General features: G+C 43.2%; 2 long non-coding RNA genes across 8 annotated transcripts; one reads left to right on the top strand and one right to left on the bottom strand.

The window, feature by feature from the left end:
* Positions 1–4,198: 4,198 nt before the first annotated feature.
* Positions 4,199–7,293, bottom strand: LOC127331082 (uncharacterized). The gene is made up of 2 exons (XR_007869577.1): positions 6,596–7,293; positions 4,199–4,637 (listed from the first exon to the last, which is right to left on the bottom strand). It is a non-coding gene; the product is annotated as an uncharacterized lncRNA (long non-coding RNA).
* A 3,924-nt stretch (positions 7,294–11,217) lies between these two features.
* Positions 11,218–20,183, top strand: LOC127331078 (uncharacterized). 7 transcript variants are annotated; one of them, XR_011751295.1, is made up of 11 exons: positions 11,218–11,766; positions 13,959–14,102; positions 14,385–14,472; positions 15,363–15,469; positions 15,630–15,832; positions 16,918–17,168; positions 17,587–17,862; positions 18,743–18,898; positions 18,975–19,044; positions 19,526–19,584; positions 19,774–20,183. It is a non-coding gene; the product is annotated as an uncharacterized lncRNA (long non-coding RNA). The 7 variants fall into 7 exon arrangements; XR_011751294.1 differs by having other exon boundaries at positions 19,529–19,584; XR_011751292.1 differs by lacking the exon at positions 18,975–19,044 and having other exon boundaries at positions 19,487–19,584.
* The last annotated feature ends 4,509 nt before the right edge of the window (positions 20,184–24,692 follow it).

Here is a 24,692-nt window from a genome sequence, read left to right on the forward strand (position 1 = left end):
TATATTGCAAGAAAATTGTTGTTGGCCATTTGATTTTCACTTAGTGCCTAGCTATAACTGTGCTACTCCCGAAAAGTAATTATTTCTTATGGGAAATATACCTCCTGAAGAAAGATCAGCCATTGTCTCGTCCACTAAACATGAGATCATGATTCACAGGCATATTCTACAAAGTCTGATCATTGCCCCGCCAACACTATGCTAGTTAACATCCTTGTGACGCTCTTTTTCGCAAACAATCTTCTGTTTGCAAATGGCAATGCTCACGATTTTGAATTAGAAAATATTCACATCTATTGAACTATGAATTAATGAAATAATATGGCTAGTTCGGGTAAAAGAGATCCTTTTGGAGATCCATGGGTTGATAAATCTGTGCATTCTTGGGAACGTGGCAGCATAGTATGTATGCTTACGTAGATAATTGTGATAAGAGATAACTACATCAGAAGTACGTAAACTTGGCTTGCCGGAATAATTTCAAACATTAACTTGGATGATGCAACCAACCACTCCTTGAACTTGGCCTGAAGGAACAATTCAGTGCAAGCAGAACCACGCCACCATGGCCCGCCACTTCAGCGACGAACTCATTTCTGCCTTGCGCGACGATTCTCCCGTGCGTGCCACAGGGCTGTGTTTTTGCAAGTGAACTCATTTGTATCTCTACTAACCTCTGAAGTCCCTCTAAAAAGAAATTCCATCACGCCTGAACCTAGGGGGAATCAGGGACATCGTCAACACCACCTCTTTGTCGCGGTGGCGTGGTCGTGGCATTTGGCTTTGCTGGAGATCGGATTGATGATGGTTCATGGGCTTAGGTTACATTCATGATGTACTACGACTGCATCACCAAGGCGGTCAAGAGGATAATGAGATTTCTCTCATGTGTTTATGGTTTTAAGCCAATTTCAGAGAAGTTTATTAGCTTTATGGTAGTGGCCTGGACTTTGTCGATGTTTTGCCACATCATGAGTTTGATCCATACTACGGTTGCACTGAGCACAACCACGTTGAGTGATGTGGCCATTGGTCAGTGTCATGCTCACCGTGTGTATAATGAAGGGAAGGGCTTAGGGAGGAGTTTCACGGGAAGTCCATATGGTGTTATAGAACTGTTTTAGTGCTCTTTATTTGTACGAGTGTGCAAAAATATGTATTGCCTATTAGTAAGCATGCTTGCTTTATAATTTTTCTTAGGGATATCTAAACTGCGCATATGATGAGCCAAAATACTAAGAATGAGATTGCACGCAAAGATATATCATACTATAGCTTACCAATAAAAACATCAATATTGCATCGAAAGTTAGAGAATTCGGAGTAACAGGATGATGCATCAACAAGAAAGATGTTAAGGGAAGAAATGCACAAAGGCAATTGCCGACAGCGTGGGAGCGAGGTAGGCCAATTTCCAGGAGCACAAGCTTTCAGTTTCTCATTTCACAAAGTATATAAACTAAGCAAAAAATAAAAATATATACTCCTAGTTAAAGAGGCAAATACAATTAATTCTACATTACCGGATACAATGCCGCAAGAGGAAACACAACACACATCTTATTAGCTACTAGCTATAGTGTGTGGTCCATAACAACAATAGGAAATACATCACACATCTTAAGTACTAGCTTAATTATTCAATACAAAACATATAGCTAGCTAGAGGAAACACATCGCACATGTTAAGTCAGGGGCTTTAGCTTTTCCTTAAGCGGCAATAGCAAACCAGACACAACCAAATGTGGTGACTTATTTGCATTTACACCTTCGCGCAGATGATTTTATTTGAAATTAAGGTACATGATCTCAAATTTCTTCTGAAAACTTGGTAGCAGCCATCCTACGTTTATGAACATTGCACGCCGGGCAATGGAGCTGGATAAGAGATGTGTGGTATGCGACAAATATTTGGAGGACGCCGGCCACCTTTTTCTTGAGGTGTGAGGAGGCAAAGCATCGATGGACTGGAGATCTCTCTAGCTAGAAGATGTCAGACTGCAACATCTTCGGTACAGTTCGGCTACAGCCCTACTGAGACAGATATTTGATTTATCCTATGAGAGGAAAATGATGGTAGTTGCCTTCTCATGGAGCTGGTGGTACGAAAGAAACAAAGAGAATCATCAAGAGAGAAGGCTTTCGTCGGTGGTGGTCGCTGGTGGTGCGGACCACCCCTCGCCAGCTGCGCAAGGGCACTTCCTCGGTGATCATGCTTACGGCATGGTGGATTTGGAAACACCGGAACGTGGCGGTCTTTGACAACATGCGGCCTTCGGTGTCATCCTTGTTCAACAACATCGTGGCCGAGGCGCGGCAATGGGCGGACGCGGGAGCCCGGGGTGTGCGCCAACTGCTCCCCTAGATTAGTTTTCTTTTTCTTGGGTCGAGTTGTACGGTGTGTTGTGTCCGTCCTCGGACTTGTACATAAACTCTTCCATATCTATCAATGCATCGAAACGCAAGGCTTTCGCGAAAAGAGAGAAGGCTTTCGATTCAGAAATTTCAGTTCATGGTCCTGCGTCATGCCAATCAATGGAAGGAGTTCTTTAAATCCAAACCGAAGGTGCCTACTACAGAGCAAAAAAGTGGTGTCCGGAAGGAATTTGTCAAAATCAACACTGATGCCACCTTCTATGGAGCATCTAGGGTTGGAGGATGGGATGCGATATGTCATGATGCTGTTGGGGACTTGTGTTTTGTCGTCTCGCTGGGTCTCTGCAGATGGTATCTGATCATCTTCACCTCCACGCTGGAATCCTATCATTTCTGAAATCTGGTCAGGTGTTGGGCGAGCCATTTTTCAAACTGACTGCCTGGTTCTCAAGCAAGCTACGCATTACTTGGAGAGCAACTAAGCATTTCTAAAATGTACTGCATGGAAAGGTATTCTACGAGACAGCAGGTGTAATTATAAATATTCGTAGACTCGCATCACAACAACAATAAGCGATGATTAATAACCTACTTTGGCATTGAAAGTAACTAGATAAGATCATAGAGAAGAGTACTTTCGCAAAGGATTGTAAAACCCTCAAGCTTTACAAAAGAGTTCATGTTGTAAAACCATCAAGGTTACATACGATGATACGAGACACAAGCGCCATGCTGGCACTAAAATCTGAACCACACAACAACACAGGCCTATGAATGCAGGTCATACATGTTGTACATGAGGAACAAAAATGAGTCATAGTCTTTAGTCATTGCTTCACGGTCATGTTGGGATAAACAGAAAAACGATACAAATAATTGGAGCAAGGCTCATCACCCGGTCTGATTACCCAGTCAGTGCTGCTTTTGAAATGGCATCGATATTGCTGCAAATAAAATGGTGAAGGTTAGGCAACTATTCAGTTTTCACAGTACAAAGCATTTCAATCAGATTTTGAATTTAAAAACTGCTAAGCTGTGAAATGTGACCCTTAGTACAAAATGTTGATTCTAGATCCTGCCGTCTGGAGGGGAGGGCCCTCGCTGGAAGGCGGGGCACGATCTCCCAGATGATGATCTCCTCCGGGATGCCGCCGCCGGACGGGGATTCATGTTGATTCTAGATCGAGTACGTCCCATTTATTTACAGTAGTTTTTTTTAGGGGTTCATTCGTCCCATTCATGTTGACTGGAAGAAGAAGACTTACCGGCCAATGGTTGGTGGGAAAGCCGATTTGGGCTCGCTGTGTGGGCAATTAATTATTAACCGTTGGTGGGAATCGACACCGTCTTTTTTGAAAGAAAAAAACGTTCTTCTCGAAAAAGCGCAAGGCATGAATCGCCAGCCGGGAAACGAAACCGAGACACGTATCACTATCGCCTGCCTTTTAATTTCATTTTCTTCTCCAACCAAACCAATCCCTCCTCCGCTCTTAATTGTCGCTTCGCACGCTGGGAATTAATTAATTAATTCGCGATGCTTCTTCTTCTTGGGTCGGCTGGCTTCTTCAGTTAATCAACTCCTTTTTCTTTTCTCCCTCACAAGCTACCACTACCTTCCGTATGCTATAATTCATCTCCTCTGCTCAATTCAATAACTATACATCACACTACGAGTAGAGATACTAGATGGTCAACTAATGTACACTATACTAAGAAATCACAGAGAGGGAGAACAAGAAACTTCCGTAAACACATGGGAGCCAAAGAAGACTCGTAAATAACAGCCGCTAATAAACACACAGTCCCACTCGACTCACCAATCTAACAAAACAGAAATTCCATGAAAGGTCTAAATAAACAGAAATTCCACAAAAACGAATGCCAAGGCAAAGTAGATGAACATCAACAAAGGCTAATCAGCAAGTATGTCCGCAAGACATGTCCTTTTGCTCTTCCTAGGACATTCAGAAGACAATGAAAAACAAAAACGCATTAAGCACAGCCTCGATCTAAAAACACAATCAATTCAGCTCGAGTACATAATGCACAAACAATTCCAAACTCCACAGGTGAACTTTTCCAGCAACAAAATTACAGCAAAAGGAACTCCATGCATACTGACCATCAAGAGCAACAGCAGCAGCAGCAGCAACAACTAGTCGCTGCTGCCTCGGCTTCGTCCTCCTCGCCATGAAGACCAACCCCAGTGCACACAGGGCTCAGTATGCCTTCTTCTCGTGCCGTTTCTTAATCAATATGGCCTGTTTCAGCAAAATAAGATATCGACGTGAGATCAAATCAGGGAAATAATACCTAGCTAGTAGATGAGTTATGTATGGCTAGTGCAAAAGGCATCGACACCATCAGCAATACATCTACAAAGTGCAAGTTTCTACGATGTTTTGAAACTGGACTAACGAAACATCAGGATGCATGTGCTATACCAGGATAAAAACCTCAATGTACCAAGTAATGCTTGCCGTTTGTCCTTCAAATGAAGACCGACAAGCATAGCCTGCTAGTGTTTTGGGTCCTGCTTCTGCTTTCTAAACCTCAACATATGCTACAGCACTACATGGCCTTCTCTAAAATTAGCTAATTTGTGGTACTGTACTACATATACTACTTCTCTGAATATATCCTGATGAATTTCGGATTAAACGATTCCATCACTTTTCTTTTTAACACAACTATGTTTAATTACAGGGCATCAAACAAGCCTAATGATGTCAAACTAATCGCAGCTGCTAAAGCTAAGCATATTTGTGAACGCACGTTAAAAGATGACCATACCAGAGGCCTAACGCTGAAGAACGAAGAACAAAGGTTCAGCCTTTCAAAGACGATGAGGAATTTAATGGCTGACTAGAGGTCACAGTGGTTGTCCTTGGGGTGACCTCCTGCAAGACATGGACATGTCAACCGGTCTACACATGAGCAAACCATGGTCCACACCAAGGGCATCGGGGACACTAGTTGTCGAGGAAGTCCGATTAGGAGCGGCTATTCGAATCAGCGGCCAGGCAGGGATCACCCAAAACCGGCGCCACCTCATCCTGTGGCTCATCGCAGCGCATCAAGGAGGAAGGAATTCTCTTTGTCCTTCAAATGAGAAGACCCACAGGCATAACCTGATGGCCTATTGGGTCCTGGTTCTTCTTTCTAAACCTCAAACATATGCTACAGCAGTACATCAGCTTCTCCGAAATTAGCTACTTCGTGGTACTGGACTACTTATACTACTTCTCTGAATATGTGCTGATGAATTTCGAATTAACAAAATCCAATTGCTTTTCTTTTTTAACACATCTGGGCTTAATTGCAGGACATCAATCAAACAAGCCTAATGATATCTAACTAATCGCAGCTGCTAAACAAATTCGTTAACAGAGGACTACAACAGATGCCTAATGCTGAAGAACCAAGAACAAAGATTCGACCTTTCATGGATGGCGGCCTAAAGGTCGCAGCGGTGGTTTTGGGAAGACCTCCTGCAAGACGTGGACAGGCCAACCGGTTTACACATCCGGCGCGACCACGGCCGCCTCCAAAGACGAAACATCAGCAATATATCTACAAAGTGCAAGTTTCTACGATGTTTTGTAACTGGACTAACAAAACATCAGGATGCATGTGCTATACCAGGATAAAAACCTCAATGTACCAAGTAATGCTTGCCGTTTGTCCTTCAAATGAAGACCGACAAGCATAGCCTGCTAGTGTTTTGGGTCCTGCTTCTGCTTTCTAAACCTCAACATATGCTACAGCACTACATGGCCTTCTCTAAAATTAGCTAATTTGTGGTACTGTACTACATATACTACTTCTCTGAATATATCCTGATGAATTTCGGATTAAAAGATTCAAAGGACAAGGGACCTCTGTTTGTCCTTCAAATCAAGAATACACAAAAGCTGATGGACTATTTGGTCCTGGTTCTTCTTTCTTAACCTCAACCAATGCTACAGCAGTACATCGGCTTCTCCGAAATTAGCTAATTCGTGGTACTGGGCTACTTATACTACTTCTCTGAATATGTGCTGGTGAATTTTGAATTAACAAAATCCAATTGCTTTTCTTTTTTAGCACATCTGGGCTTAATTGCAGGACATCAATCAAACAAGCCTAATGTTGTCTAACTAATCGCAGCTGCTAAACAAGTTTGTGAATCCACGTTAACAGAGGCCTAATGCAGACGAACCAAGAACAGAGACTCAACCTTTCATTAATGGCGGCCAAATGATCGCAGCGGTGGTCTTGGGGCGACCTCCTGCAAGACGTGGATAGGCCAACCGGTTTACAAACCCGGCGCGACCACGGCCCCCTCCAAAGACATCAGCGGTCGAGGAAGTCCGGTGAGCCGCGGTTGTTCGAATCGGCGGTCTGGCAGGGACTACCAAACACCGGAGCCACATCATCCCGTGGCTCCTCGCAGCGCGTCAAGGACGACGGACCTCCGTGGCTCACATCGCCGCCGCCGGCGCGTCCTGGTGGCCGGTGCCACATCGCCGGAATGCAGCGCCACGCGACCCGGTCCGGCCAGCTCGACGGCGCCGCACGCATGGATGCACGCGGGCACCGGCGAGCCAGCCGGCCGCGTCGCCATGGTCTGTGATGCGACGTTCCTCCCGGCGGCGAGTCTTGGACGGCGGCAGCGATCTGGTGCTGGACCTCGGGAGCGGTGGAACTGGGTCGGAGGGAAGGTGGGGACGGGGGAGGCGAGGATGGCCGGGGCTTGTGGAGACGGGGCGGCGCCGGAGGATGGCCGGGGCTTGTGGAGATGGGGCGTCGCCGGAGGATGGCTGGGGCTGGTGGCGTTTGATCTGGGTGTTGGGGTTGTTTTAATCGAGCTTATTCTCTTCCTCCAAAAAACGAAAACAAAAAAGAAGCAGAAAACGCAGCCCACTTTCTCTCCTGCGGCAGTTTTTCATCTATTTTCTTCTCCGTGTACATTGATTTGATTGGTTAGCAGATTTATTCTCAAATAAAATGGTTACCGCTCCTTTTCATTGTTATTTTTGTTTGGCGCTTGTTTTGCATGTGTATAGCCGTATAGGCAAAGCAATCACAGTGACGTGGTTCCATGCATAGCCTATACAAAATGTCTATATTCCATGCACATATCTATGTTTTTTTTTTGGCCACAGAGAGCACATCGCGTATTCACTAGCTCGTACATGGGTGAAGAGATTTCGGGTGCGGCAAGTATGTGCATTCACGTCGTCCGCCCCCACCTCGCCTACAATCATACCCAGTTGGCGTAAACCCGTCACTATCAAGATCGACGCCCTCGTCAACAACATGCGCCAACAATCGAGGGAGATCCCAAAGGAGTAGATAATTAGACCCCTAGATGCAAACGCTCTTGCCGTAAGTGCGGGTCCAAGGGTGAGGACATCAGGGGGGCGGAGCTAGCATGTATTGACTAGTGTCAAATGACATCAACGGAATTTGTGCTAGGCTATATAAAAATCAACTCAGCGACCGTTTGCGTCGCGTCGCTGGAGATGCCCTTAGGAGTTGAACGAGCGTAGCAATCGATGCATGGAATGAATGGATGCATACACTACTACGTATACACGTAGTTCTTCTACCACGCCACATATACCTACGTCCAAACATGCACATATGCATACACGTCATTGCACTTGTCACCAAGAGACATTTTTGGAAAGGTTTCGTCGACAAAAATCTGTCGTGGCACACCAAGTTCAAAGATAGCACGGATTATCGGGTACTTATGTGTAGACGCCTTTAGCGAAGTAACCGTGACCCGGTGATGGCGGAGGATCTGCAGATTCGTGACCACGCCACATGCATCGATATTATGCCCATGTTACCGATGAAAGGCCATGCGGAGTCAGACGCAGGCCAAGAAGCCATGAACCAAAAACAACGCATTGGGTAACCTCGAGCCAATATGGTAGGCTCTAGGAGATTCGATGACGCCAACGAGTGTATAAATACCACCACCAAAAAACCGGGGGGGGGGGGGGGGTGCAGGCGCCAACCGCAAGGGTACATACGAGTGTCGATAAAAGGCATTCCATACCCGAGACTACATGACTATGCTAGAGTGCTTCTTGCAAAAGGCGAAAGATAACTAACGACTGAGACAGTGCGGCACCGAAGTATCATCGTCATGGTTGAAACACAACATGTTGCTGAAGGCTCTCCCTGGGATGCCAAGACAACTCTGCTTCTAACACTGTGATCATAACATAGCTTCTCTTAAGCTAGACCCTGAGAGATAGAGGGGCGAAAAGAGTCAAAGTTCTCTCATGCCTTCAAGGCCCACAACATAAGCCCAAAGTTGACATTGATCGGTTCGCGGGCCAACAAAAGGTCCACATTAATGCAAATTTAGGTATAAATCATTAATTGGTGAAACAACTAGAAACACTATATCGCAAAAAAGTTATGCACTTTTAAACATACCTCCCCAATAGCTCTACAACTAAGGCATCGGCGACAATGGGTGCGCAACCTAGTCGTTGTCGGGCGTTGCGTCCTCAACATTACCACTGACAATGTACACACGCGTGTCATAGATGGTGGCGTAAAGGCCTTGCGATATAAGTACAAAACACTACTAAGTAAAGCCTTGTAAAAAAGTTGCCACTGTAGTAAAGAAAGGTTTTTTTTACACATGGCTTCAGTACACACATGGGCCACCACCGACAGTGATGGACTAATATTGAACTTAATTCTTGTAGATAGTGGTGATAACGCCGACCAGATTTACAAGATATAAGTGTGCACTTAGCCAAGACCCGGGTGTACATTATCGTAAATGGATGACTACAAGGGTGCTCAAACCAACAATATGTGGATGGTGACTATATCTTGCCATCCTTGTTGTGGTCAACGAGCGATATATCGATGTTTATACTAGGATAATATAAAAACACCTAATGGCACAGGAAATAATAGGTAATAAATCCTGAAACAGAAAATAAATGAACCAAAAGAATATGTGGCAAATAAATTATAGCTATTAACTAACCCTTGGCATAAACTAAGAACAATGATGACAACAGTGTATGATGGCTCCGACACCAATGATTGTCAAGGGTGATGAAATCACAACACCGATGCACATATATCATCTCCAACGATGATCGTGAGTAAAATCTTTTACATAGCTCAATATTTAATATGCAAAATTCCATAGGTCAAAGCTAAAGTCAAAGCAAGCACGGTAGTTTAAGGTCTAAAAATTCATTTGTGTTATCTTTATGTGCTATACCATTGAAGTGCTTTTTTGAGAGCACCATTATTCCATAAGTAATATCAATTATGCTTTAAAAGTTCTAGAACTTAGGTTCATTGCTTATATATACATTGGCAAGTGGGGAGGGTTTTAAGGTCTATATGTTTGGACTTTCCAGACCCTGCGTTCACCACCTTCATCTCGCATGAAAGCTCACCACTCTTTGTTTCTTTGGCATGGGTGGGTTCTGGGTGTAGTTGTCGATCTTGAGGAGTTGAGTCAGTATTTTGTGTTAGTGAGGTAGTGTGCGAGTACAACAACATATATTTGTTGACGATGTTGAGCACGTGACGAAGGATGCGACACATGGAAGCGATGACTATGAACAGAGAGATTTTATTCCTGAGGGGTCCGGTCGAGGATATATGGATTGTAAGGCCATGTCGTAGCTCGCCTCGTATCATTGTACATGCTATGCTAGGTTGATCATCGGAGCCGACGTATGGCCCGGTTCAACGATGGTTTTGTGAGCAGACTACACCGGGGAAGGGCAGGTGTCAACATGGAACCATCAGCTTCGACAACAATGCTTCTCCTCATTTCTCTCATGACATCGTCGACTCATCGGCGGCGGAAGAACGCTAACTATGGTGTTCAACCTCGCCCATGTTCTCTGAAGAAAAAAACTCTTTTTTGCGAAACACATACACTCGCCTACGCGTGCACACACCCTACTCCTATGAGCACCACCGAGAGATTGGGTCATCCGACAATTTTCGAGATTGATGAAGTCACCATTGGAGTCGAGTCTCTTTGTTGACGGGAACCTCATCTCTTACAATACTCCGTCTTTCTGAGACACCAAAGTATCAAACCTGAAATTTGAACTCTGGTGTGCTAGAGGTACCACTGCCTTCCTAACCATCCAAACACCGGTTGGTTCTAAAAAAGTTTGTTTATATAAAATATATAGACCCATATGCATACAACCATATGATAGCAAATCAGGCATCACATGGTATATGTAGTACATGAATGGAAACGAAGATTTATTCCAACACCTTGATCAAAGCTGCAATTGAAGGCCTAATTGCCCTAGGTAGTGCATGCATGGAAGGGCTCCCTCCGTTTGGGTATCCAAATCCCCTCATATTTTTCAAAAATATATGTTGGAGTAATAATTAAAAAAAGTAGACTATTAATGCCCCTAAAATCAAGCGATATGGCCATTTTGATTTCTCTCTACTACTCCAGCACGGAAGCTGGCATTGCATGCTGTATTAATAGAAATTTACCGGGAAGAGAGAAAGATTGGAGAGTCATTAACCCGGGTAGGCAAAGCGTCTAGGAGGGAGAGGCAATAATAATTAAGCGGACAAACCAAAATCCGAGGAGCCAGCCCGGATATTATGGTATTTGTTCCCTCCATGAAAAAATAAACCAGTATTGACAAGTAGCCGATCTGATTAGGAGAAATTTATGATTGTACAATACCATGATTTGTGAGTTACCAAATCTAATCGGCTGATTTGTGAATCAACAACACATATTTTTACGGAGTAAAAAAAATGGCCGACTTGGCAGTAAAAAGAGGACGCGATTATTAACTCGGAGCAACAAAATCTCACCTCACAAGGCACGCACAGCGCATGACCTCACCTCACAATCCCCTTTCTCCTATCCATCTCTCACTCAATCGTCCTCCGCCGCCGCCGTCGCAGTTCACCGGCCGGCCACCCCACCACACCCACGAGATTCCCTCGCCACCCCAATCCCACCCACCGCCGCCGTCGCTCGGTGCTGCTCCCCGCCTCGCAGTTCACCGGCCGGCCACCGGATACCCCCAATCCCACCCACCCAGGCAATTCCCATCAGCCCCACTGGTTCCCCACTCACAGCCATGGCGCCTCCCTGCCTCGATGCACCAGCTGTGGTCGACGGCCCAAGCAGCACGGGCGGCCGGCGCTGGAAGGCCTCCTCCACGGCGTCCGCGTCCCGCCATCGTGGAGCTCGTCACAGGGAGGCAAGGAGGAGTATGGTGGTCGCTTTCCCGGCCGCCGCCGACCTCCTAGACAACCTCCCTGAGCTGCGGCCGCCGACTCCGTCCCCGACCTGCTGCTGCCGGAGACAACTCCGTTCCTGTTGCTGTCGGCCACATCCTAACCTGCACCTACCCGGTGAGGCCCCTCTCCTCCTTCATGTCTATTCCTTGTGCAATGGCCGTGGTGTTTTCTTTTCTGTTGCCTGGTGAATATGTCCAAGTGTCAGATGGTTTTACTTGTGATACTGGCTTCCTTCTTATTGTTATATAAACGGTTTCCTACTGGTTGCACAAAATGCAACTTCCCACTTGTGCATTGCCTACTTTCAGTTTTGGATACAATTTCTGGTCCCTTGCAGACACTAGCAATCTTGCATTCTCTCGTCTGGACTGATACGAACTCAACAAAATTACGCTCCAAATATATTATTGTATAGTACACTAAAGGAAAAAATCAATAGTTCTGTCAAGCTAATGCCTTTAAATGGGTCACTGGTAGCTATATCACTGCCACAAAGTACAATTGCATTGCCTTCTTTCTCAGGATTCTACCCAGCTTTAATGTGAGTCCCATCCAATGTTTCTAGTTAGCAAAACAAGTATCAAATGATTCATCGAAATTTAAATGTTTTTCCAATTCTTGTGGACATCAGAAAATAATGTATCCGTAATCTGTAATTGGTCTGCTAGCTTCTTGTTGGATCGCAGACCATTATGTATGACAGTATGAGTCCAGTATTATTTGAAATGAGATGTGATAAAGAAAAGTTACTCAATACAAACCATGTATATAAAAATAGTATACTGAAAATTAAACACCAGTAATTAAGCACCAAAAAGTGATAGTGGATCTAATTCCCTTCTACGGAGTTTGTACATGCGTACACTGAAACAAAAATATATGTTTTCTATAGCCATTGCTGCATTACCACACATCTCCAAACTATACTATAGATAGCAGATCTCATATACCTGCCAAAAAAAGATAGTGGAGCTCATTCCCTTTCTCCTTTACATTCTTCACAAGTCTCAACCTCACATCTCCATTGTCCACTATGCCACCAATCCTTTGCCATATTGTAAGAAATGAGAATCGGACATATGTTAGTTATAAACAGACCAAGGTTGACGATGGTGTGCATTCTCCCATCGGAATAGTATCCGCTGATTATTGAAACCCAGCGTTGAACAAAATTCATTAGTGTTGGTCAAGAGCAAATTTGACATTATTTTCTGATGGAATCAAGAGAGAACCATGAGATCTGTCGGCTTCTTAGATGCGATCGGCGAGTGGAGCCTCGCTCGGAGCATGGCCTCCTTAGAGTCGTGGTCGCTGTCGCCTTGTCGGTTGGATGTGTGCCTCTCCACCACAGAAACCTCACCCCAAGGGATAACCGCACTCTGGCCGTCGAGGAGTGCAAGGATCTCCTCGGACTGGGCGACGTTAACAGAACCTTGCGGGGCTGGCAGTGCACGGTGGGACGCCTCAGGTGGCGCGGTGGGAAACACGTGATGGCCAGGACTCGGGAGGTGGTGGCATGGTCCTGCTCTCGATGATGGGCAGTTCTATTTTTTGAGTGGATGCTGCAGTTTTTTGGACAGTCTGTGTGGGCGGGGGATTATTGGCAAATGACGTCGGCGTGCGGTGTGGAAATTGGTACTACATCATTAGGCTAATCCCGGTCATTAGATTTAGGTGATTAAGGGTGATGATTACCGGGGTATGCTTAAACTGATGCATCATTGGGTCACTCTGAAGCGTTAGTTCGTAATCGTGCGGTTGATGTTATATGGATCCAGCCCCTTTTGTGCTTTTTATATTAGTGTAGATGTAAAATAGTTTTGGAGCTTATATCTCACGGGAAGAAAAAATTACAGCAGTTGTGTAGATGTTGATGTGCTATATCTATGTTGTGATAGTGTTTTTAGCCTTGGTACTCACGCTTGCATGGTTTGATGATTAAGTGGATCAGTCCACCAATCTGCTGGAGAAAACCTATCTCCTTTGTTGTTTTAGTCGCTCATGTTAGCTTCCGTTGGTGCAGAATTTGATGAAGGAATAATTAGGGATCAAGCGGGCAAGTTTTGGGATTGTTTGTGTGGCTCCAATTGCTTTATCTGCGCAAGGTTTTTTGGTGCATGATAGATTTATTATTGTTCTTTGGCGAATGACAGATTTACAAATACATAGCAGTGCTGATGTATACATTTTCTTTTATGATTGTTGCTTCCGTGTGAGACTCTATTATGATTTTTTGTTAGATATTTCTGTTGGTTCATCTTGTTGTAGAATCTGCCCCTAATTATTTTGTTATTGTCATGCTGCAGATATCAAGTAAGAGAGTTGGTAATGGACGCTCACAAGGCAGAGTATCCCCATCAGCATCTAATGGCAGAACCTCCTGCTCTAGACTCTTGACAGGTTGAGGCCGCCAGTTATCACCTGAGGGAATTCAATAACCAGTTTGCAAGGTTGGGAACTTCTCTGTCTGCTGTAGCTTGTCTCTTGCCATATCAATTTGAAATTTGGTGTTCTTGTATAATCAATGTCCTCCCATTGTGTTTATTATTTGCTATCTATTTTCTGAATAACATACTCCTTATCCATCCCATAAGTATTTTTGATATGTAGTAAATGCTGTATTTTTGAAGATCCTTGTGTGAATACGATTTTTAATAGTTGCATTATCAACATTCATGTCGTGTATTCTCTTTGGTGAGAAGAAAACTCACCTGCATGTTTATTTTGAGCAGTTGGGTACAACTAGTGTCACAAAATCATCCAGGTGACCTTTGGGAGGACGGCATCAAAGATTACTTATCCCATGCTTTCGAAATCATGGTAAGATCCATGAGCTTGTAATGTACTTTCTATGTTTTAATTGTGCATAACTAGAGCTACGATATATTTCTGTCACCGCTGAAAAATATGTATCACCATCACAAATAGCTTTGTTTTGTGCATGACGTATATGTGTAGTATTTGTGGACGTTAGGATTCCGGTATGCTAACTATAAATGACTTATCGAACTGTTAGTTTTTTGAAACAAATAGCTATCAGCTGTGTTTTGTTTTTAGATCGATATCAACCATGGTATATTGCACTTAAAGTATGTATGTCCAACTTCTGTATGCCCTTGTTTTCATTTCGATTTGTAGGATCTGCTTAGTTTTCATGTTGACTAAAACGGTAATAATGTGAAATCATGTCACATGGGGAATACACTTTAGCAGGAGGAAGCCCAAGCCAGAATAAACAGTACAACCTGCAGCTCTTAGCGGTAGTTTGGATCGGAATAGGAGATGTCCTGTTGGATCCTGGACATGTAGTAAGTCCGGATTCATCCTAGATTGATAGGTTCATATCATACTAGGATTAGAATTCATAAGGTGTAGTATAAAGCAACCGACTATTTTCATTGTTTGGTGCCTCAATAGCTACTTTGCACAAGTGTACCCGCTTTGATTTTCTGAAGTTTGTCCGCTCGGTCTTGTTGCACCAAGAGAGCAAATCCAAACTGATGGTTATCATGCTTCATATGTTTCTCATGTGTTCTTTATTAGTTAACCAGAATCAATAGCACCACATAAAGCTAAACTAACGCTTCGGTTTCACATTATCATTTTACTTGTTGACCTTGACAATCCTGAACAAAATTGGTTGGTACCTTACGGCATTTTTGTGGTATCTTCCTCTCAATAAATACTGACCTTACAGCTCTCATGTGTAGAAAGGATGGACAGCAAACTCAATAGAAGGTACAGAAGAGGAATCTCAGGTATTAACTTGAGGAGCTTGAACGCCAGCACTTTTCATCCAAGGATAAGTCATATGCTGGTAATACCTCTGGGTCAATATGCACTTTCTCCCTTGTCTATAGATATCGTGATTTCCATACCCATAACTTCTCTTTCGTGATGTGTCTTTCATTTAGCTAAAGCAACGGGCACACATGCTAAGTCGAAATTTATCTCTTTTGTGTTTGATGTGCTTCCAGAACGACTAGGAAGGTCAATCAGCAGTCGATGGTTCTGGAGAAGAGGATGGAGCCTTCTGGCGAAAGAATCATATCCAAGGAGAATTGTTGGAAAACGGGAAAAGAAGATTCAGAAGCTATTCAACTTTACTTTTCTGGATATGTCAAAAACTTACATGCTTGGTACACAAGACATAACCAAAGCAAAATACATGTCTGGGATGGTGAGCTCATCTCCTGACTTTATTCGTTTCATTGGTGATTAGTAATGGCCTAAAGCTTCTCTGAAATATAGGCAATTCCGTGTTTCATCAAATGGTTGTATCATTGTATTGTCCTATCTCATAATCAACTTTGTGTGCATATATGAACTTAATTTACTTAAGGAGTTTGATGTTTGTTTGATCACCGTCTATTGGCACTATCTATTCTCGCCTGGATCTTACAATATAAGTTTATTACTAAATTGTTTAATGAATAATCACCGAGCTCATCACCTTAGCTCTTACTGATGATATTCCCTCTGCGTTGCGCATTGTCTAAGTTATTGGAACCATAGCACTATGCCCCTGATGTGGCTTGGGGGAGCATTTGCCGCCAGATAATGCCAGGCAGCATGCTTTTTGATGGGAGTATGTACTGAACAAGATTAGTAGTGTCAGGGGCATAAATCCATTGGTCAGGTGCACCAGAATGACCTGGGATGTGATGTTTTTCTGACGGGAGTATGTGCTAAACAAGATAAGCATCGAATATTTTTAAGACTTGTTCTAAAAATGTCTTGAAGCTTAGAATTATTGAGGCCCTAAAATCAACATGGAGCTTTGATCTTATCAGTGATCCTTAGGGTCCTTGTTCGCTGATAGCTCAAATATTATTTTGAGCTTGTTATAACTAAGGGTTTCAAGTGTTCAAGTAGTTTCATATGTTGCACATTTCATACTTTTACTCTAGCTCTTGTCAGTACTATGCGTGCTCTGCTATTCCTGAAGTCTGGTTAACTTCGGCACAGCCGCACCAGAACTGTCATATGCAGCTACTTTTGTTATTGTTGGTGTCAGCTGTGAAATTAATCCCTCTGACCTGGGCTGACAAATTAATATTAGCATCTAACTTAATCAACTGAGCAACTTGAAAGTTTATCAGGAATAACATAGGTACATATAATTTGAGGTATTTGGATGAATCTAAAGCTTTGAATTGTCTACTTATGTGCTAACTCCTGTTCCTCACGTCATGCACTTTATTTATCCGGACATACTTTGATTTCGTTGTTAATGCCTGACTTTTACTTGTGATGTTATTTCAGGATTGTCTGTCATGGCCACTCGGTGACGAGAAGGTGAAAAGGAAGGGTAGGAAACCCAAGCTCAAGAAACTCATTGAACAACAACGAGCCTCAGGACAGTGGTAGTGAGCTTCCAGTGGCGCTGCCACGCCACGTTCCCTTATGCTCAGGCCTTCTTACAGCACGGACCGGCAGCCAAGAGGACGACCCTAGTTTAATGCTGCCTGGCTTCATGGACGTGCTTCTGCCATTAGAAGGTCCTTGTCTCGTAGGTCTGTTTGTGACTCTGTGGTCCTTTTAATCAAAGTCAGGTTATTGATGGTTTGTGACTCTGTAGTCTAATTTTGTTCTCAATGACATACTTTAATTTCTCTTATGAAATATCCGAGCATATCCAGAAGCATCCTTAGTTCAAAATAACTTTTCCAAATCACTTAAATCTTTCATTTTTTTAAACTAAGTTGATGATCTGAATTGGAGATATTGTAGTGCTTAAATCAACAATATAACAATTTAGTTGGCATCGACATCACCCAAACAGTTGATATGATTGTTGTTTTCATAACAATAATAATTTTTCCAAGTTGAAAGAAGATGATGTCCATGATCAATGGATTTTATTTTTATCTATTTATATTCATTTCTTGGTGGAGTAAAGTGGCACTCTTTACATGTATTGTTTCTTCACAGGTAATTCAGGTTTGGTATGTCACAGGAAAGGATGAAGAGAAAAAAGCTGAGCACATTGTTCCAAGTTCTACACCACAGCGTTGTTTTTTCATCTCTAGCCTGAGAGGATGTGTGCTTGATTTGGCCCCCGGCTTGGACTACCTCCTCGGCTTGTCATCGGTGGTGTTCGGCCCCGACTACATGCTCTCCGGTGAACTACTGGTTCACCTTCAGTTTTCCGGCTCCCATGTGCTCTTGGATTGGCGGTGATGTTCAGCCTCGGCTACATGATCTCCGGTGAGCTACTGGTTCACCTTCAGTTTAATGGCATCATTTTCCTTAGTCGATCTTGTGTTATTTTTCATGAACAAATTATATACTAGGTATGTGCCTTATGCCATGTGTGATTTAGCGATGTGGTGTTTCATTTCGTGTTTTGGTTCGTACAAGTGTGATGAAAGACTTCCTAGTGACACAATTGAAGTTTCAGGTTGCTGCAATGTCGTGCCTAAACATAGTTTGTTATCTAGTTGTGTGTTGTGTATTGTTTTTTCAGGCTAAGGTCTGGATGGTCTAGCAAGTTGCTGGCTAATTTTCCCATGAAATTTGGTAGAATAGTAGCTTGATTTTCGTCTGAATTTGTTGACTCCATCACTTGGTAATAGATCAAGCATGAAATTCTTTAGAAGTGACTTATTTCGGTTGTGAGCAGCTCCTCTGGACAATAGTTTTTGAGCTAGATGCTAGTACCTTGTGTCTCACATTTTGCCGCTACCTTAGTCCCCTTTTCACCTATGCATTCCCCCACTATATGACCTAATTAGTTATGTGTAAACGCTTCTATTAGTTTGCTTATTAGTTGCCATGCTTGTGTTGCATGGCGTTGGGCCAGTCATGTTCTTTGCACATATGTTGCAGTCTGAGGGTGTTGTTTGTTTGCTCAATGCTATGCTCGAGCAATGTGTTTTGCTGCTTCAAGCAACCAAATACGTCAAAGTGACTGAAAACTTGCGTGTTAGTTGTTTGTAGCTTCATTTGTTGTGCCACTCTTATCATTCACTCTGCCTTTTCATGTATCCTGGAAGTGATAGTATAATATCTGTCAACTTTTTCGTGCACTCATTATCAACGGCATTGAAGAAATCTTATCTGATTAACTGTCGATTTTTTCGTGCAGCTCGTCATTGAGGACATATGTTGTGACCTCTAGTGTTGTGATCTGATTGGAAGATCACTGCTGGCCTATGGCTGGGAGTCCGACGATCCTCCCTTCCAGGGCGCAAACTTGTCACAGTGGCCCCACGTCGACATGTTGTCCAGGCGCCCACCTCAGGTAAGAACACTCGGTTTCTCTAATCACTGGTTTCCCAAGTCATGATCCATATACATGTTTCCTTTGCTGAGGTTAGATGGTGGATACCATGGATGACCAAGTCCATAGATGAGGCCCAATGGCTAGCTTTGTACAAAGCTGAACTGGTAGTTTTATCAATTGTAAAATATATTATGTATTGTGGAGATTTTTTTTTTGCATATATATCCATGTTGTTTTATCAATCATTAGTGGTACTTTCACCAGTTATGTTCAAACTATTAGGTGTCCCCAAGTCTGGGATCTTTGGGAAAATGATTAGATATGGTTTGCTTCTGGAAACTTGAGATGACACGTTTAGCAAAAAGGTCCAGTGTTGTTTGTGCCCAAAGCGGGCTAATATTTGGCTGGTCTTGTTTTTTATTTGAATAAAGCAATGATCTGTAAGCATGAGAAATAATTTAACATGTCACTGAATCGGCAAAGCTGGAATTTTTGTTCTGACTATTTTCATGCTTGTAAAGATTGTTTTTGCATGTTGGGTTTGACGCAACATTCTGATGACTATTGCATGCCTTTGCACTTACCTTGAAATTCAATTCTTTTAAGTGGACTGGGCTATTGAAATATTGAAGTCTTTCTGGACAGCAGCTTTAACCATTTGCCCATGGAGTTCATGAATTAGGTTGAGATCTTGTACAACATTGGTGAGTCGTCTGGAGTAGTGACGGTTTGTACATTGTTGAGTTGCTTAAAATTTCTTTTCCAGGCAAATACTGTTACTTATTATGTAATTTGGATGTGATGCATTTGGTTCAAATGCTTGCATGTGTGAAATTGCACATGGATACTACTTGTCATGTAAGTAATTAGAAATCCTTCTGGTGTTGCTGCAGTGGACGCAGTGAAGGCAGGGCGAGTGGTGGAGCTGAAGAACGCAAAGGTGGACATGTAAATGCGCCAGGTGGGTGGGCATAGCCGTGTCAGAGCTGAAGGTGATGGAGGCTACATCCTGTCGCTGATGGAGTTAGAGCCGGGGACCATGTCAAGGTGAGAAGAGGATCTGCGTAGGAAGAAGGCGACGCTCTTTCATATTGCCAATGTGTGTTGGATGTTGTTGCTGACACTGGATGAATTATCACTATTGTTGTGTAGACCCAGGTGGTGTTGCCTGTGATCAAAACTATTGCATCGACTATTGCTGTGGTGAGGTGATTTTTTTACTGGATACTTGGGTTAGCGACACTTTGTTCCCTTTTTGTACTGATTGCTGATGCAAAGTGATGGGAGGAATCATTCTTGTCAATCATTCTTGTCTTGCTGCCGGTATTTGAGAAATTTTGATCCAGGTTTACTCATTTATGTATAGTAGTTGGGTGCTTCATATTTACCGTGTATGTATGTATATTGTGAACCAAACTTGAGGCACTTTAAATTTGCATTAATTCCAGACGTTTGGCTTCCACCCACCACATCATCAATCTGCAGCACCAAGGAAATCCCAGTTGCTCCATCTCTCACATCAATCAGCGAGGAAAGCAGAGGTCCATAGTCTTCTTCCCGCCCCACCTTGTCCCCTCCACAAAATTCGAATCACTCCCAAACCTGTGAAATTGTACTCTATAAGTACACAAGTAAGGTTGAGCCAACAGTGCAAAATATAGGCTAATATATGTCTAGATTCACTAAACCTGTGTGACAGGTATTTAGAGCCGGCGAGTTAAACCTTTGGTAAGTATTTAGAGCCAGCGAGTTAAACCTTTGGTAAGTATTTAGAGCCAGCGAAATACCGATTCCTAAAGAAAATAATTAGGGAAGGGGTGATTCACTTCCTATAGTTCCATCCAGTGAGTACTTATAACATAGGGTGGTGCTCCGATATTTTTGGATGTCATCCCAGTGATTTACTCTGTAATCAGTTAATAGTAGGGAAATGAATCGACCCAGGCCGCTATGCATGTGCATTAATCCTGGAATGTTTTGGCTTCCACCCACCACGTCATTGATATGCAGGTACCAACGAATCCCAGTCGCTCCATTTCCTAGCAGTCAACGAGGAAAGCAGAGGTCTGAAATTTAGTCTTCTTCCCGCCCCACCTTTCTTCCCTCCACAAAAAATGAACCACTCCAAAACCAGACAAACAGTACTCTATAAGTACAAGTAGTGGTTGAGCCAACGCGTGCGTCGTGTGTGACGACTTAGACTTTGACTCTTGCGATGAGAGGGGAGGAGAGGAGAGGCCGCTCTGCTCCGAGACTGATTTGGACTCTTGCGATGAGAGGAGAGGAGAGGAGAGGCCGCTCTGCTCCGAGACTGATTTGGACCCGCGGCAGTCATCGACTTGATATATGGCCGGCTTTTGTCGGCGGCGAGCTCTTCTCCGGATGTCCAGCAGGTAACCATCCATCTTTCTTTTATTCTGTTGGGCTAGATGCCATTATACTAATCCACCGTTCACCGTCGCTGACGTGGTCTCCGGTGGCGGCGGGAGACGCCTGCCTCTGAGACCACCGCTCTCACCAAGTAAGAAACTCATCTACGTCGCTGGTCTCCGGTCTCCTGTTCCTCACTTCCTGCAATCCAGTGATGAAAATGCTATGGCTTGCTCTGTAGTCACCACCGATGTGTTCTTGCTTGGTTAAACATTGGGGCAAGCCTTGTTTCCTCCGATTAATTGAGCTCATGTTTTCTCAGTACTGAGTTGTTGCTTCCGTCTGGTTCACAAGCAGCATCTTTGATTCCCCATAAAAAACTTCCCATGGTCAGGAAGATGCTCATAACTCAGCCGCAATGCTGATATAATATCATCTTCCTTCTGCTCTATTTTCCACAATTTGCTCCCAGAGACAGCCCTCCAATGATTTTCTTCTAACTTAAGTTTCAATGAACCCCCAACTGCCTTTGCTGCTAAAGGTGATCCTGCCAGCTTCTTCACCACTTGTCTACCAATATTTTCCAGCTGTGGATATTCAGATGGATTTGCATCACCAAACGCACATTGTGAAAAATAACCCCAATAGTCTTCATCTTCTAAGCCATGTAAGTGCATCATCTCTGTTGCTCCATTGATACTTGCAACATTTTTACTACGAGTGGTAACTATGACTTTGCTGCCCTTACAGGCAAACTGCAGGGGCTTGCATAGGTTCTCCGATTGGCTACTCAATTCATTCCATACATCATCAAGGACTATCAAAGCCCTTTTCCCATTCAGCTTATCCCGAAGTATCTTCTGTGCTTCATCTAAACTACTGATGCTGCTCAAGTCAGCAGATAAGCTGAGATTATCTGACTGTGCCATCTCTTTTGTTAGACGTCCAACATCGAATTTATCTGAGACATGTAGCCATACTGCGAGATCAAAGTAACATGTATCATGGAAGTGGTTATACACTCTCTGCACTAGTGCAGTCTTACCAACACCGGCAATACCAACAACCGATATAACATCGTATGGCTGACTGGATTCATCATTTATTTGAACAAGTAATTTCTTGAGATTGCTCTCTTCATTAACCCGACCAAAAAACTTTCTTGAGCCTGGCATAGAGGTTGTTGTGCGCCACTGAACTGTCTGTTCTGGTCTGCTGTCCTCTAGCTTAACTAACTTCAGAAATGTTGGCATCTGTTTATCAATCGCAACAAATCTGTCCATTACAGAAATTAACTCATTGATATCTTCGTCAGAGAAAAAGAACCGTTTGAGACCACAAACCGACTTTTTTGCTGTTGAACCGCTGCTACTGCTGGTAATGGTAGAGGCAGTGGTGATGGTGGTCGTGGATGGACAGGATGAACCAGCTGCAGCTGAAGCAACTGAGTTAACCTTGTCCCTGTCTCCAGCTTTATCTTGTAGAACTCTGTAGTCAAACAGATCGAGAACATCCTCAGCTTCACAAGCAGCATCTTTGATTCCCCATAAAAAACTTCCCATGGTTGTGTTCCTAGCTTGCACTCTCTCAGCTATGCGCAAAACTCTTTGAATTGATGATAGATTCCTCTCTAGGATTCTTAGTTTCTCCTTTATGTCTTCCCGTTGGTATTCATACTGATCGCCAGCATAGGAGCACACCTTCTCAACCAGCTTGGTGATTAAGGATGAGGCCACACATCCTCCTATTGCTGAAGCAGCCATTACAATTCAGATGGAATAACTCGGATGGGTTGTGGAATGTTGGTTTAAAGTGACCACATGAAGGAAGATGAATGCTGATTTTAAGAAAGTTGGTATTTCGATGTATCCAAGATGAAATCTTTAGTATATATAAATAATTTGTCCTTAGAAACTTGCCCGAATTGCATCGTCTTGCTTTGTTGTCAGTTTGTCACCCTTATTCTAATGAAGATAAGTATACGTCGCTTTTAAACTTCGGTTTTGCCATTTTCATTTGTCATGTGTGTACCACAATTTACCTGAAGATATTTCTAAGTTAGTCAACATCTCTGGCTAGGTATAGTAGTAATGTAGCTTATTATCTTTTTGTCCACTGGATAAAACTAAGACTGAATCTAGAACCTTTGGTACTTAACTTCAGAACGAATCTGGAACCCCATTTCAGCACCTTGAAGGAGGCAACCGTATGTAGCTTATGTTTTGGCAATAGTTCCTCTTTATTCAGCCCCAAGTTATTACAACTTGATCTCTTTGGGTGTCTGTGCTATATCATGATTTTTAGCTATTTGATTGGAACATTTTTGTAAACGTTGCATTGGTATCTCTGTTTTTTCTCCAAAGGGATCATTGTCTTTGTCTCATGTGACTCAGCTGTTTGTTAATTTATGCGGCATCTGGCCTGTGCTCATGTATTAAATGATAATTCTCGGACTACCCACTTATCCTTGTTATTGTCTAGTAGATCTGAGAACCTGTTGGGTCAGCAGCCACATATAGAATTTGGATGGTACGGCTGCATTTGGATCAAGGTGTGCTGGAAATATAGTAGTTTAGCGTAATCTCTCAGTTTACGAACTTGCACGGAACTTACCAAAGGACTAGAAACAAAAGCGATATGCAGAACCAAGAACGTGTGATCCTAGATTCTCTTACCGTCATATTTTGTACTGCTTAGACTATTGTTAGTACAAGTAGAAGCCAAATGGTGTCTTGTTTCTTCTTGTTTTATTGTTGTTATAGCTGATGATTAATATCCTTGTCTAAGCCTACAACGTTTGCTTTTTTTCTTTTGGTTGACAGTGACATTGCTTGCAGCTTGTGCACCATCGGAATCACCTTTGTCCATGTCAGCTTAGCATTGCAAGAGGTTCTGAGGCAGTGAGTCTCGATGTTCTCTTGTTATCTACATGATTTGGTTATCACCATGTATTTGAGAATTTTATTCTTTAATTTTTTGATATGAATCAGTGTACAGAAACAACCACGTTGAAGGTTCTCTAAGCGTTTGCCGAGAGAGCAACAGAAGTGCGCAAAACAATGGATGAATTTCAGGCTCCATTTTGGCAGTTGTGTGGTGTATGTTCATTTTTCCCTTTTCCACGTTGAGTCAACCTTGGGGAGATAATAAATACCCTGATAAAAAGATAAAACCTTGGCTCCTCGAAATAGGCTTTCGCCCCGCTATATTAATATAGCAACGAACTGATACAAGATAGCGACCACCGCTCGGGCAAACAGCACAACAAAGCCCAAGAGAAAACAAAAGAAGAAGAAAAAAGAAAGAAAGGATGACAAAGCCGGATCGACGAAAACGCAGATGATCCGCAACCGCTGCGCCCTCCGGAAGATGCCCACCACGAGCTTAGCCCTCCGAAGCGCCGCATACCAAAGCAGCACCTTCAAGAAGGGATGCGACGATG

Source organism: Lolium perenne, chromosome 2, assembly GCF_019359855.2.
Source record: "Lolium perenne isolate Kyuss_39 chromosome 2, Kyuss_2.0, whole genome shotgun sequence".
NCBI classification, from domain to species: Eukaryota; Viridiplantae; Streptophyta; class Magnoliopsida; order Poales; family Poaceae; genus Lolium; species Lolium perenne.